A 13,157-nucleotide genomic window follows, 5' to 3' on the forward strand; every position below is an offset into this window, starting at 1 on the left:
CCCCAGGGGGTTCAGTAGTGGGTAGGTAAAAGCAGACCCACTTGGAGACGGGGGGGTTTGCCTCTAAAGGTTCCTTCCAGCCTAAGACCCCAGTCCTGGGTGAGGTCAGGTCATCCTAGGAACAATGGCCAGAGATCCAGAGCGTCCGTTGGCCCTCTCCACTGCCAATCAGGAGCACTCTAGACACAAGCCCGAGGCCGGCTGGCTGGGCTCCCTGCAGGTACACTTCTGGACCACATGACCGCCCCAAGACTCAGGGTCAGAAGGGAAGAGTCTCTAAAGTAGCAGCAGCCCCTAGTGCACAGTGACAGCCCAGAACAGAACCCATGAGGTCCCTTCTCACTCGTCACATCCCAACCTCGGCTCTCCCATGGCACCTGCCACTTCTTCCAGGCCTCACCTCAGCCACACAGCCCTCCTTCCTCCACCCCACCTTTCCCTGCTCCCTGCCTCCCTGGCTGAATGTGCTGAGACTCAGGGGAAGCACCCCTTGGCTGCTCTCGGGAGAGAGAGGGCAGGAGACTTTGGATAGAAAAGGGCAGGGCCAGGCTGAGTGCGGTGGCGCACACCTGTAATCCCAGTGGCTCGGGAGGCTGAGGCAGGAGGGTCAAGAGTTCAAAGGCAACTTCAGCAAAAATGAGGCCCTAAGCAACTGAGAGAGACTCTGGCTCTAAATAAAATGTGTTTTTAAAAAGGAGCCGGGCAAGCCCAAAAAACCAAAGGCCAAATGTATTCCCTGATAAGTGGGATAATGGGGGTAGGGGTGGGAAATGAGAGAATAATGGGGGAACTTTAGAATATGTAAACAGAAATGAGAGGGGGGGGTATGAAAAATGGTGGAAGGAGACAGACATTACCCTATGTACGTGTATGATTACAGGAATGGTATGAATCTACATTGTGTACAACCAATGAAATGAAATTACGTACATTTGTGTACAAATGAATCAAAATACAGTCTGTAAAAAATTAAAAGCTAAATAAAAATAATAATAGTAAATAAATAAATAAATAAAAAGGGGCTGGAAATGTGGCTCAGTGGTTAAGCACACCTGGGTTTAATCCCTGGTACCAAAAAAAAAAAGAGAGAGAGAGAGAGAAGGGGAAAGGAGAAAGGAGGAGGAGGAGGAGGAGGAAGAGGAGGAGGAGAGACGGGGGAGAGAAAGAAAGAATGAAAGAAGGAAGGAAGGAAGGAGGTCAGGGCAAGTGCGTGGCACGGGGATGCGGACGAGAGGCGGTGTGGGAGCTGCAGAAACCCTGGGCAGGCCTATGGAGGAACTGCCGTCGCTCTGCAGTGGTGCCAACTCTCCCTGCCTCCACGCCATTCTTCCAAATGGAATCTTAACACGGAGGAATGTAGAACATTCCAGAAGTTGAACACCTGCACCCAGACTTTCCTGCTAATCTCAGGGGACTGGCATGGCCCTCCCCAGTGTGTGGAAAGAGGACTGGCAGATGGGGGCTGGGGTCAGAGCGAGCACTGAGACCTTAATGTACACACACGTATTTACATGTACACATGCCAGACACACCGACAGCAGGCACCACACATGTCCTCGCCTGCATGTGTGTACACACACACACATATGCACTATGCGTGCCCACGCGCACACACCCCCAACCAGCCACTGACCATTAGAGTAATCAACGCCCAGTGCCTGCTTGGCAGCCCAATTGGACCCCTGTGTTTTTACAATGAAATATTTAATGGTGGGGACAGTAATCGTGCCCATGGTGAGTGGGCACTGTGGCCCTCTACGCTGAGGTCAAGCGCCATTCTCAGTAACAGCAACTCAGCCAGAATGAGAAAGCAGGAAGCACTCCTGCCCCTGCAGAGGGAAGGGGAGCGGCTGCAGCTGGCCTGGCAGGCTGCTCCTCCACCTCCTGCCACCCTCAACAGCAGCCTGGCCCCCCTGCACCTGCCACCAGCCTCCCCCACATCCTGCCAACCCCTCCCTCTCTCTTCCTCAGTGCTTCTGAGCAACAACACCCCTCATCCCCAGCCACACACCCAACACAGAATTTTGAAGAAGTCTTTCCCTTTCTGGAAGTTTCCTTCATGCCTCAGGCTGGGCTTCCTTCAGGACTGCCAGGCAAGACTGTGCTGCTCTCCCTGAGCTCTGGCCCCAAGGGCAGGTGAGAGCCCTGTGAGAGGGAGATGGCCCCAGCCAATGACACCAAGGCAGATGTATCAAGAGCACTGTGAAGAGTGACGGAAAAAGACCATTTCAGCCAGGATGACCTGGTCCTTCCACCCTCAAGGGCCCGAAGGAACTGATCATAGGCATCTGACCACATGAGGTGGCTGCTGTTCCCACACACCTCAGCCCCTGCCTCCCAGCTCATCCCAATAACCCCTAAGCACCTTCTGCAATCCCACCTGCCTGAGCAGACCCACCTGGCCACCTCTGAGTGGGCCGGGGCCTAACCTTCACGGAGATCAGAGCCTGTCATCTGCTGGCTCCAAGGGCCTCCTTCCAGCTGCAGTATTTGTGAAACAGAAAAAAAATCCTCCTTTGTAGAAGGGAACAGCCACTATGAACTGCACCCCGCCACAGTGTCTGGTTTCTCAAAGAGCAGCAGAAGTGAACTTTTGTTCTTTTCATTTGGAACTGCAACTGGGGTGTGCCCATCAGACTCTGGGGTCCCAAGGTGGGAACTGGTAAATTAGCGCTAGGTCGTCCCGACTGTAAGCTGTGGGTCCACAGGGGTGACCTCTCAGCCCCTCTCATGCCACAACTTGTCTTCTTCCAAGAATGATATGACCCTAAAGAAAACTCCACCCCAAGAACCCCAGAGGAAATCCCAGTCACAGACCCAGCTCTGACCCCAAGCGCCTCGCCACCCCACACAAATTACAGAGGTCGGAAATGATCAACCTAAATTAAATAGTACAGAGACCAAAGAACCAAGAGACAATGCATGGGACTTAACTGGAGCTTGATTTAGGAAAGGAAAAAAAAAAAAAAAAAAAAAAAAAACAGCTAAAGAGACATATGAGGACAGTAGAGAAAACTTTTTAATATAAACTTAATATCTCTTAGGAGATATTAAGAAATTGTTAATTTTGTTAGTTGTGATAATGGTCTTATGATTATGTTGAAAAATGTGTTTATTTTTTGGCGATACGTGCTGACAGGGGAGTGAATACTGTGGTGTGACAATTTACTTTAAAATGGTTCTGCAAATAAGATAAAAGATGAAGCAAACACAGACGTTAGCAATCGTTGAAGAACGTAGGTGGCGGGCGTGTGGATGCTTACTGTACTATTCTTTCAACTTTTCTACCTCATAATAAAAGGTTAAACAAAACAAAACACCTGTAAAAGAAGGAAGAAATTTACAAAGACACTAACTGCCCCATCAGCAGAGGCCAAATGGACAGCCTACACTTCTGTCACCACACAGGGGGACAAGGCCTCCACGGGGGTCATATCAGAGAAGGCCAAGAAGGGAGCTGGGACTTTTACTCCTTCAAGCTGGGGACACACTGCCCCTCTAGTGCAGCGGAGAGCATGCGGTGAGCAGGTCTCCCTGCTCATCAGGAACAAGTAGACACTCACTCCTGGTGTCAAGGACAAGAGGGGGAATCTAGATTTCTGCCTCTTCCTCACAGTACGGAGTGGTTCTTCCCACGCCCCTGCCAGCAAGTTGTCAGAAAAAGCCAAATGACAAAGATGTTTAATTAAGAACCAGAGTCTCATAACATAACATGAAAATGTCCAGGTTTCAATCAAAAATCACTCACCAAGCCAAGAACCCAGAAGACCTCAAACTGAATAAACAAGGACAATCAATAGATGCCAACTCCAAAATGACCAAGATATTAGAATTAACTGCCAAAGATTTCCAAGCAACTATCGTAACATGCTTTGAACAATTATGAACATGCTTGAAACAAAATTTTTAAAAAAGAGTCTCAGCAAAAAAAACAGAAGACATAGAGAATGAAAGGAAATTTTTATAATTGAAATATAAATATTTTATAACTAAAATAAAGGGCTCAGTGGATAGACTCAAGAGCAGAATAGAGAAGACAGAGGAAAGACTTAGTGAACTGGAAGACAGAACAATAGAAATTATCCAGTGTGAACACTAGAGAGGAAATAGATGTAACAGGGGCCGGTGGGATTATAATAGAAGTTTAACATCCGTGTCATTAAAAAGAAATCAGGAAGAGAAAAGAGAAGAAGACAAAAGAACTGAAAAAGTGCTCAAATAATGTATGAAAACTACAATTTCAGTGAGAGACATACTTCTACAGATTTAAGAGCAAATGCTAAACAAGATAAACCCAAAGAAATCCATTCTAAGTCATATAATAATCAAACTTACAAAAACTAAACACAAAAAATCTTGAAAAAGCCAGATATTATTACTTAAAAAAAAAAAAAAAAGAAAAAGAGAAAAAGAAATCCTGGAGTTAAAAAAGACAATAACTAAGGTTGGGTATATATCTCAGCAGGAGAGCACAGGTTTAACAGGCATGAAGCCCTGGGTTCAATCCCCAGCTGCTCTGCCCCGGCAAAAGTACAATAAGTTGAATGAAAAATTCACTAAAGGTACTCAATAGCCAATTTGAGGAGTCAGAAAAAGAATCAGTGAACCTGAAGATAACTCAATTGAAATTATATATTCTAAATGGTACAACAACAAACAAGAATGCAGAAAAATGAAGAGAGTCTGTAACACAACATGCCAATAGGCACACAATGAGAGTTTCAGAAAGAGGGAAGGGGAAAAAAAAAGGCAGAAAGACTATACAGAGAAATAGTAGCTAAAAAAATCCCAAAATTCATGAAAAACTTTAATCTACACATCCACAGTGTTCAACGAATTCCAAGTATGATAACCTCAAACAGATTCACGCCTAGACACATCATGATCAAACTGCTGAAAGACAAGACTCTTGAAATTATCAAGAGAAAAACAACTCATCACACACAAATGCACCTCAGTGAGATTAACAGCTATTTTTCTCATCTGAAACCAGGGAGGCTAGAAGGCAGTGGAATGACATATTCAAAGTGCTGGAAGAAAAAGATTGTCAACCTAGAATTTTATACCCAGAAAAACTATTCTGCAAAAAATGTGGAAACTAAGTAATTCCAGATAAAAACTGAGAGAACCCACTACTAGTAAATCTGCCATATAAGAAATACTAAAGAGAGTCTTTCAGGCTGAAAGGACACCAGGCAGTAAAGACAGAATAAAGAAAATCACTAAATGTAGCTACATAAGTAAATATGAAAGACCATTTAAACCTATTTTTGTTGTCACTTCTCTCCTATTTGACCTAAAAGACAACTACATAAAGCAAAAATTATAAATCTGTGTTGACAGGCACACAAACTATAAAATGCAATTTATATGACAAGTAGCACAAAGAAGGGGGAAAGAATGGAACTATAGAAGCAAAGTTTTATATACTGTTGAAATTAATAAATTTATGTAAGGGAAATATTTAAGATAACTGTCCTATGAAAAGAAAAAGCTAAATAGATATAAAGAGAGGTTTCTATACTTCATCCAAACTGATAAAATGGCAACACCAGAAAACTGTGATGTTTTATATGTGTATAAAATAAAATACCTAGAATAACCACTAAAAAGATGATACAAAAATACTATAGATAAATCAAAATGGAATTCAAAAATGTTTAAATAACTCTAAAAATTTAAGAAGAAAACAAAGAACAGAAAGCAAAAATAAAACATTGAGCTTAAGACCTAATAGAAAATAATTTCATTAAATATAAATGGTCTAAATATACCAATTAAAAGGTTTAAGAAAAATGCAAGAGAGAGAGATTAAGATTGGCAAAGCAAACTTCAAAATATACCCCAGCTTGAGTAGCTAGGGAAAAAAAAACAAAACCAGTGACAATACCACATGCAGTCGAGGATGTGGGGAAAACTGTACCACTCATACATTGCTGATGGGAATATAAAAGACAATAGCTCCTCTGGAAATCAGTTTGGTGATTTCCTTCAAAACCAAACATATAGCTGGGCATGGTGGCACATGCCTATAATTCCAGCAGCTTGGGAGGCTGAGGCAAGAGGATCACAGCAACTTTGAACCTCAGCTGAGGGCCTAAGCCATTTAGCAAGACCCTGTCTCAAAATAAAAAGGGCTGGGGGTGTAGCTCAGTGGTTAAGCACCCCCAGATTCAATTCCCAGTACAAAAAGCAAAAAAACAAAAAAAAAAAAACTAAATATACAAGCACCATGTGGTCCAGCAATTGCACATCCGAGCATTTATGTGAGAGAAATAAGGACTAAGGGTCACGCAAAATTTATAAAAGAAGGTTGATAGTAATAGTCAAAAACCATAAACAAACCAAATGTGTTTCAATGGGTGAATAGCTTAAAAACTGTGGTGCATCCATGCCATAGACTTCTTCCTAGCACTAAAAAGGAACAAACTAATGGATAAGCGCAACAGCCTGGATGACTCTCCAGAGAATTACACTCCAATCAATAGCAAAGGCTACAGCAGGATTCCACTTACAGAAAATAACTTTCTTGAAATTATAAAATCATAGAAACAGAGAACAGATTAGTGATTGTCTGAGAGCAGGAAGGAGTAGGTATGGCTGCAAAAAAGCAACAGGAGGGGTCCTGCGAGGGTGGAAATGCCCTGCGTCTTGACTGTGTCCGTCTATATCCTGTTGTGATGCTGTACTATAGTTTCCCAAGATGTTATCATGGAGGAAACTGAGTAATGGATATTATTTCTTACAACTGTGTGTGGACCTACAAATATCTAAATAACAATTTAATTGAAAGCAGTTTAAGAAGGCACTTACTCTCAGGGTCCGGTAAGGGCAGGGCTGGCACCTGCGAATGAGCTCTTCCTTAAGTATTGGCCCCAGGTGCCCTGTGGGTGTCCTCTCTGCCACCCCCCACATGGAGGAGGAAGGGGTTGACTGCTGGAGGAGGATGTTGGTGGTTTTTCTATTACCCAAAAAACTTATCTACTCAATGAACACACAAGAGCCAATATGAAACGGAGCATAATGGGTCTAACCATACCAGCTCAGGCCTCTTACAACAACCTGGAGTTGCCCAACTCTCCTTTAATTATAATATACAGGTAAAGGGGGCAAGGACTGGGAGGAGCTTCTTCTGTGATGGACAGGATAGGGTGGAGTTAGGGAAGCCATTCTCTTAGGGGGAAAATTCCAGAAGGAGACAGGAAACCAATCCCATGCAGCACCACATGCTTCCTGGCAGTTCCTAGAAGCCAGGCCTCTGTGTTCTGTGGCTCAACCTGGTCTGATTCTGCTAAATAAGGACAGCTTCCCACAGTGCCCGACTTGCCTCAGTCTAATCCCAACCCTGCCTGGAAATAATGGCTCTCAGACCCACTTATCAGAATGCTAAAACCAAAAGACCAAAGTCAGATCCCCATGGTGGGCAGGAAGGCTCACAAAGTCCCACCACCACCGACTTCCCATCTGCCCTGTCCACTTACCTTACAGTGCACAGCCTCAGCTGCGTGGAGGATGCCGGGTAAGGAGGTACGGGCGGGATGACCCACTGCTTTCCCCCTGCAGCCCATAGAGGAACCAGCCACATGCGTGAGTTGGCCCCATTTACAGGAAGAAAGGTAGCTCAGTGGTAGAGTGATTGCCTCCCACGCGTGAGGCACTGGGTTCAATCCTCAATACCCCGTGAAAATAAACGAATAAACAAAGATATTTTTTAAAGAGAAGAAAAAGAAAGTAAAGCTGAGGGTGTGGCCTTTGGGAAGGACCGTTCCACTTCACCAGGTGTGCCAAGGCCAGAGTCTGTTCTGGACTCTGCCTGAAGCCTGTTCTGGTTAGCGAATGCCTCATTCCCATTGAACAGTGCTATGATGTACTAGCTGTCAAAGACTTTGACAATGACTCTGGGTAACACACTCTCATGTTCCACGTGGTACCGGAGGAAACAGCTTCTCACCCTCCTCCCGGTATAGTTGAAATGCCAAGGTCTGCATCACACTCCCTTCCCTATGTGACTGCACTGAGGGAAGTCAGAGGAAGACACGCTGATTCAAGACCCTGAGGACCAAAATCACTAACGCAGACCCACCGCCCCACTGGACAGAATGAGATCAGACATCCCAAGACTGAAAGGGTCCATCAGAACTCCACCCAGAAGTATTTAATGGAGCAGAGTTCATTGCGGGGAGTCCTTACACAGACATGGCCAGAAAGAAGGGGACACAGGAGGGGTTTGCCCTGGTGGGAAGATGTGACCACCCTGACAAAGAGGAGAAGAGTCACAGAACCAGTGAGATCTAAGGCTGACTCGTAGAGAACCAGAACCCCAGCAGAGGCCAACACCCCAGCCCTGATGCTGCTGCCCTCCAGTCCCCCCAGGTGCCTCCCACTGGCCAGCCCAGCCCAGTCAGGAAGAAAAAAGCCCACACAATAGGAACTCCTCCAGGGCGAGGAAGGGCAAAGGGGCGAGTCCCAAGGGCACGGAAGACACCCCTCACACACCCCCACAGCCTTACCAAGGCCCAAAGCACACAAACACAGGCCTGGGGTACCCACCTGCCCATTCATGGCTGTCCTCTGCATTTTTCTACCCCTGTTAGCAGAGGCTTGGTGTGTCCTGGGGGCATGGCTACAACGGGGAAACCAGGTGCCCTCCCTGGGCTGGCCCTGCCCTAGGCCTCCAGGGAAGAGGGAAGGAAAACATCTCCCCCGGCTTCCTAAACCCTCAGCCCACAGGGCCCCAGGGCCAGGCAGAGAAGCCCTTCCCTCTGCCAGGAGCCCAGGACTAAAGGCAATTCGATTTCTCCTCCTGTTGGCACAGAGTCCCCCAACAACACAGGAACACGCTATCCCCCACTGCCAGCTCCTGGCCAGGCCTTCACCTGCAAACTCGGCATTCCCACAGCAGGGCCTGTCCCCAGAGGCTTGCTGGCACAGGTACTGAGGCCACAGCCAACACAGAGTCCCCACTGCCAGGGACTCCACTCAGCTCACATGGGAGCATCAGCAGGCGACCCCTGCAGGGGTCCAGGGCTCAGGCAGTTTGCCTCAAACCACAAAACAGAAGGGTCCCAGGGGGCAGAAGAGTTATAGGCTCCAGACAACTAGAGGACAGAGGGCCAAGACCTAAGAATGGGGTGAGCCCCCTTTTGCCCCATGCGGGCTTCCCAGTCTCACAGATCTGTTAGTATCACTGAGTGTCTCTGTGGTAGCCAAGGAAGGGCAGACAGGAAAGGCCACGGCAGGCACATTCCTGCATGGAGGAGTGCTGGTGAGCCACCACTAATCAAATTTGCCACTCATCCTACCCTGCTCCCTCTGGCCCCTCCTCGTGAATAAAAGAAAAGAATCAGCCAACTAGATACTTAAGATCATATCCCATTAAAGCTGAAAGGAATCTCAGAGATGAAGTCAGCCCTTCAATTGATGAATGAAGAGACCCAGAGAGGGAGAGCAACATGTCGAAGGTCACACAGAAAGAGGGGCCGCATCAGGGCTATAGCTCCCTAAGTCCACAAATATAGAGCACCTACCAGGTACCAGGGACTCGTCTAGATGCCGAAGATAAAGCAGTGATATTCTGGAGCAATGTTGCCCTCGGCACTTTGTGCAATGATAGGAATTTCTGTTGTCAGCCAGTACAAGAGCCACTACCCACATATGATTTTTGAGCACTTGAAATATGTCTCGTGTAACCAAATGGCCAAATTCTTACTTCAAGTATTTTGTGGCTCTGGAGTTTGGTGCATAAATACCTAAAACTGCTATGTCTTCTTGGTGAGCTGTCCCTTTTATCATTATGTAAGTCCTTCTTTATCCTTGGCAATTGTCTTTGCTCTGAAGCCCACTTTAGTTATATAGCCACTCCTGCTTTCTGCTGATTGTTTGCATAATATATCCTTTTCCATCCAGGAACTAAAATTTTTCATTTTCTTTCTTTTAATTAAATTTAATTTATATAACCACATGTGGCAAGTAGCCACAATATTGGACAATGTCGTTTTAGAGAATTCAGTTCAGTAAGCTCTGTCTTCACTCTGCCAGTAGCCAAGCAGACTGCTCCTCCATTCAGGGAAATACTGCCAGCAACTGCTGTATTAGTCAGCAGTCCCAGTACCACAACAAAATACCTGCAGCAATTCACTTATAAAGAGAAAAGGTTTACTAGTTCTTGGTTCTGGAAGTTCCAGTTCAACATCATATGGCCCCATGGCTTTGGGCCACCAATGAGAGTGGCACATCAAAGTGGGAGCATATGCCAAAGCAAACCACTCACTTCATGACCAGTTTTCTTATCAAATAAACTGTCAGTAATACAGAAGTAATACAGAAGCTGGTTCAATTCAAGCAGAGCTGCAGACATCACATCAGGAAATGACTGATATTCTTGAAGCAGAAATTTTAGTTATACAGAGAGAAAAGGCAAGTGGGGGTACCTCAGTGCCCTTGAAAGGCATACATCAAATGACCTTAGGACCTCCCACAAGGCTCCACCTCCCAAAGGTTCCACCACCTTCTAATAACACCACCCCGGGGACCAAGGCTATAACACATGGACCATTAAGGGACACTCCTCCAGACTACAGCACTACAGCACTGCCCCATGGACTTTTCAGGACAGTTTCCTAAACAGGGGAACCCACTCCTCCCATTACCCAAGATGGAAAAAATGGTCCCCACTTCCTGAAACCTCAGAAGCAGTTGGATATGCCCAAGCAGCAAAGGAGACAGAATGAGCTGCCACATCAGAGGGCAAAGTTGTGTCTCTGTCTTTGCTTCGGGACGCTCTCCTCCCACCCTGACCCTCCCAGCTCTGGTCCTCATGCTGCAGGGACCAGCATGTGTACGATGTGTTCTGGGAGGGCTTGGGCAGCGGTAAGCACTTGCTTTCCCAGCGTGGCCAAGGCCTGTTCCACAGCAGCTGGAAGTGACACAGCTGAAGGGAAGGGGTGAGCCTCAGGATGGGGAGGGGACTCGGTGAATCCAAATGGCTTACAGGTACAGCAGCCAGGTGGAACCCACCACTGCCGAGAGCCCTCCTCGCCACCTCATGTTGCATGTGTTTATTTGACACCTCACCCCAAGACGGGCATCTCCTCAAAGAGGCTCAGAATGCTGTGGGCATTCTCCCCAACAAGGGCACACATGGAGGTTCCCTCCTCCTGCAATGAAAACAGGCCCAAGTCCCAGCTCAGAGTTGGTGCAGAGGAATGAGTGGAAGGAAGATAGGAGGGGTGGCCACAGCTACTGTGGTCAGCAACAGCCCTGGGAGTCAAGGGCCGAGGATCAGAGGGAAGCATATAGAACCTTCAGGGTGAGGGTCCCATGTCCTCTTTACCATCAACCTCCAGTTTGGAGCTCCGGTGCTTCCTGTGCACACACATACTCTCTCCACGGCACTTTGTGTTAAGACTAAAAAGTGTAACCTGAATGCTAGTCTTGGTGCATTTTGACTTTGTACATGCTTGTCTCATGACAGAATTCCAGCATCTTTCCTCTCCCTACCATCACTCTGTGCCCTTGCATAGGTCTCTTTCCTGAGTTTAGAGGGAGCCCCAGGCAGGGAGCTGGGGTGAGGGAGGGGAAAGAGCAAGAATGGAAACGCCCCAGAGGGGGCCCCTGGGCCCCGGAACCTCCACACTGCACTGAGCACACCTCTGCTTTAATTTACACATCTTATTTCATTTTCTTGCCAAATAAACTGTCACAATAATACAGGAGCTGATTCAATTCAGGCAGAGCTGCATAGATCACATCAGAAAATGACTGATAGTCTTGATGTGGAAATTGCATTTATCATACAGGCAAATCAAGTGTGAAGACACACGCTCGGGATCAAGGCTTTATCGGCATCTGAGTGCACAGTTGACCTGAGTCCCCACAAATGAGGCATGAGCCCAGGTTCAAGATGAGATTGAATCAGGGGCCAGCAGAGGCCACAGCTTGGGGTGGGCAAGGTCCAGCCTGTGGAAGGAGCTGCTCTCCAGAACTCAGGCCACGGCCACACCTCTACCAGCAGGAGGGCACCGGGGAGAGCAGTCTGCTGCCCTAAAAGGACCCGGCAAAGGCTCCACATTGGAAACTCCCAGCAAATTGCTCCTGTAATTTACTGGTCCTGCCAGAGAGATGCATCTTTGAACTCCAGAGAGAGACTTTGAAAATCATTCTCAACCCAGGCTCTCCAACCCCTGTTGGAGATGAATTAAAGGGAATTATGCACATAAACCCCACAGATCAAGGGGACACCCACTCTCCTTCAACTGCCTGCAAGCTGATTAGACAGAGGAGTTCACAGCAGAACAGGCACTCAAGCTGCAAAAACAAAATAAAATAAATTTGAAATGTAGAGATTGATGGTCTCTGTCACAAAGTCTCTCCAAAGCCATGGTCTGTAAATTGGAAATCCCATTGATGCTAAGGCAAAGGTAGAAGCTAAATGGCAGCTACTGGCCTGGAGTGGGAGGACTACAGGTCCCCTTTAGAATTATGCATTGTCCACGCGGGTGGGGTGGGCTGTGGCTATCACTGGCACACCCAGCCTAGGGGATCCACATCCCAGGTGGATAGCTTTGGTTCTAAAGGACGCCTATTGCCCCAAGAAGGAGACAGGGAGGCACAGAGCTGCAGAAGAATCAGGCTGCATGCAGGCGCCCTGCACCCATCGAGTCTTTCCTGTCTGGGCCCTGCACCTACGTGGCAACACTGTGCCCAGTGCCTGGCACACAGCTGGTCCTCAGTCATGTTTGTAGAAGACAAGACAAGGTGCTGCCTGTCTTCTCAGGACCCTGCTGAGCAACGTGCCCTGACTTTGACCTTCTCTGGCACAGCACCAGTTACAGACAATCTAAAGAAAAGAGGCAATGGACAGGCAAGGCCTAGTTCTGCTCAGACCCTGGTCAACCCACAGGTACCTGACAGTCAGAAGTCCAGAAATCTGGACTAGGTTTTCCAACCCGGAACCTGGTGTATCTCAGGCCAGGGCACCTGAGGAAGAGAGGCAGGGCTGTGCTGAAGGCCAAGGTCAGCCACCCAGATCCCCTTCAGGACTGAGGCACTCATTCCCAAGTCACTCTCCAGAATTGCTCTCAGTCAGAGACAGGACTTGGCTCAAGGTCATGCCCAAAACCTAAGAGCAGCCATATCCAGTGCCTGGTTAGCTGGTC

At 47.2% G+C, this 13,157-nt stretch overlaps 1 protein-coding gene across 2 annotated transcripts in view; it reads right to left on the reverse strand.

The window, feature by feature from the left end:
- The window catches only part of MEGF11 (multiple EGF like domains 11), a 313,791-nt gene that overhangs the window by 267,493 nt on the left and 33,141 nt on the right, over positions 1-13,157 (reverse strand). Inside the window, exon 1 of one of the 2 annotated variants that reach the window (XM_079125642.1) lies at positions 9,528-9,639. The exons of the other annotated variant lie outside the window; for it this stretch is intronic. The gene's annotated coding sequence lies outside the window, so the exon portion shown is untranslated. Of the gene's footprint in view, positions 1-9,527; positions 9,640-13,157 lie in introns of those variants that run through there. 2 annotated transcript variants of the gene reach the window in all.

Source organism: Sciurus vulgaris, assembly GCF_902686455.1.
Source record: "Sciurus vulgaris genome assembly, chromosome: 2".
Classification (NCBI taxonomy): Eukaryota; Metazoa; Chordata; class Mammalia; order Rodentia; family Sciuridae; genus Sciurus; species Sciurus vulgaris.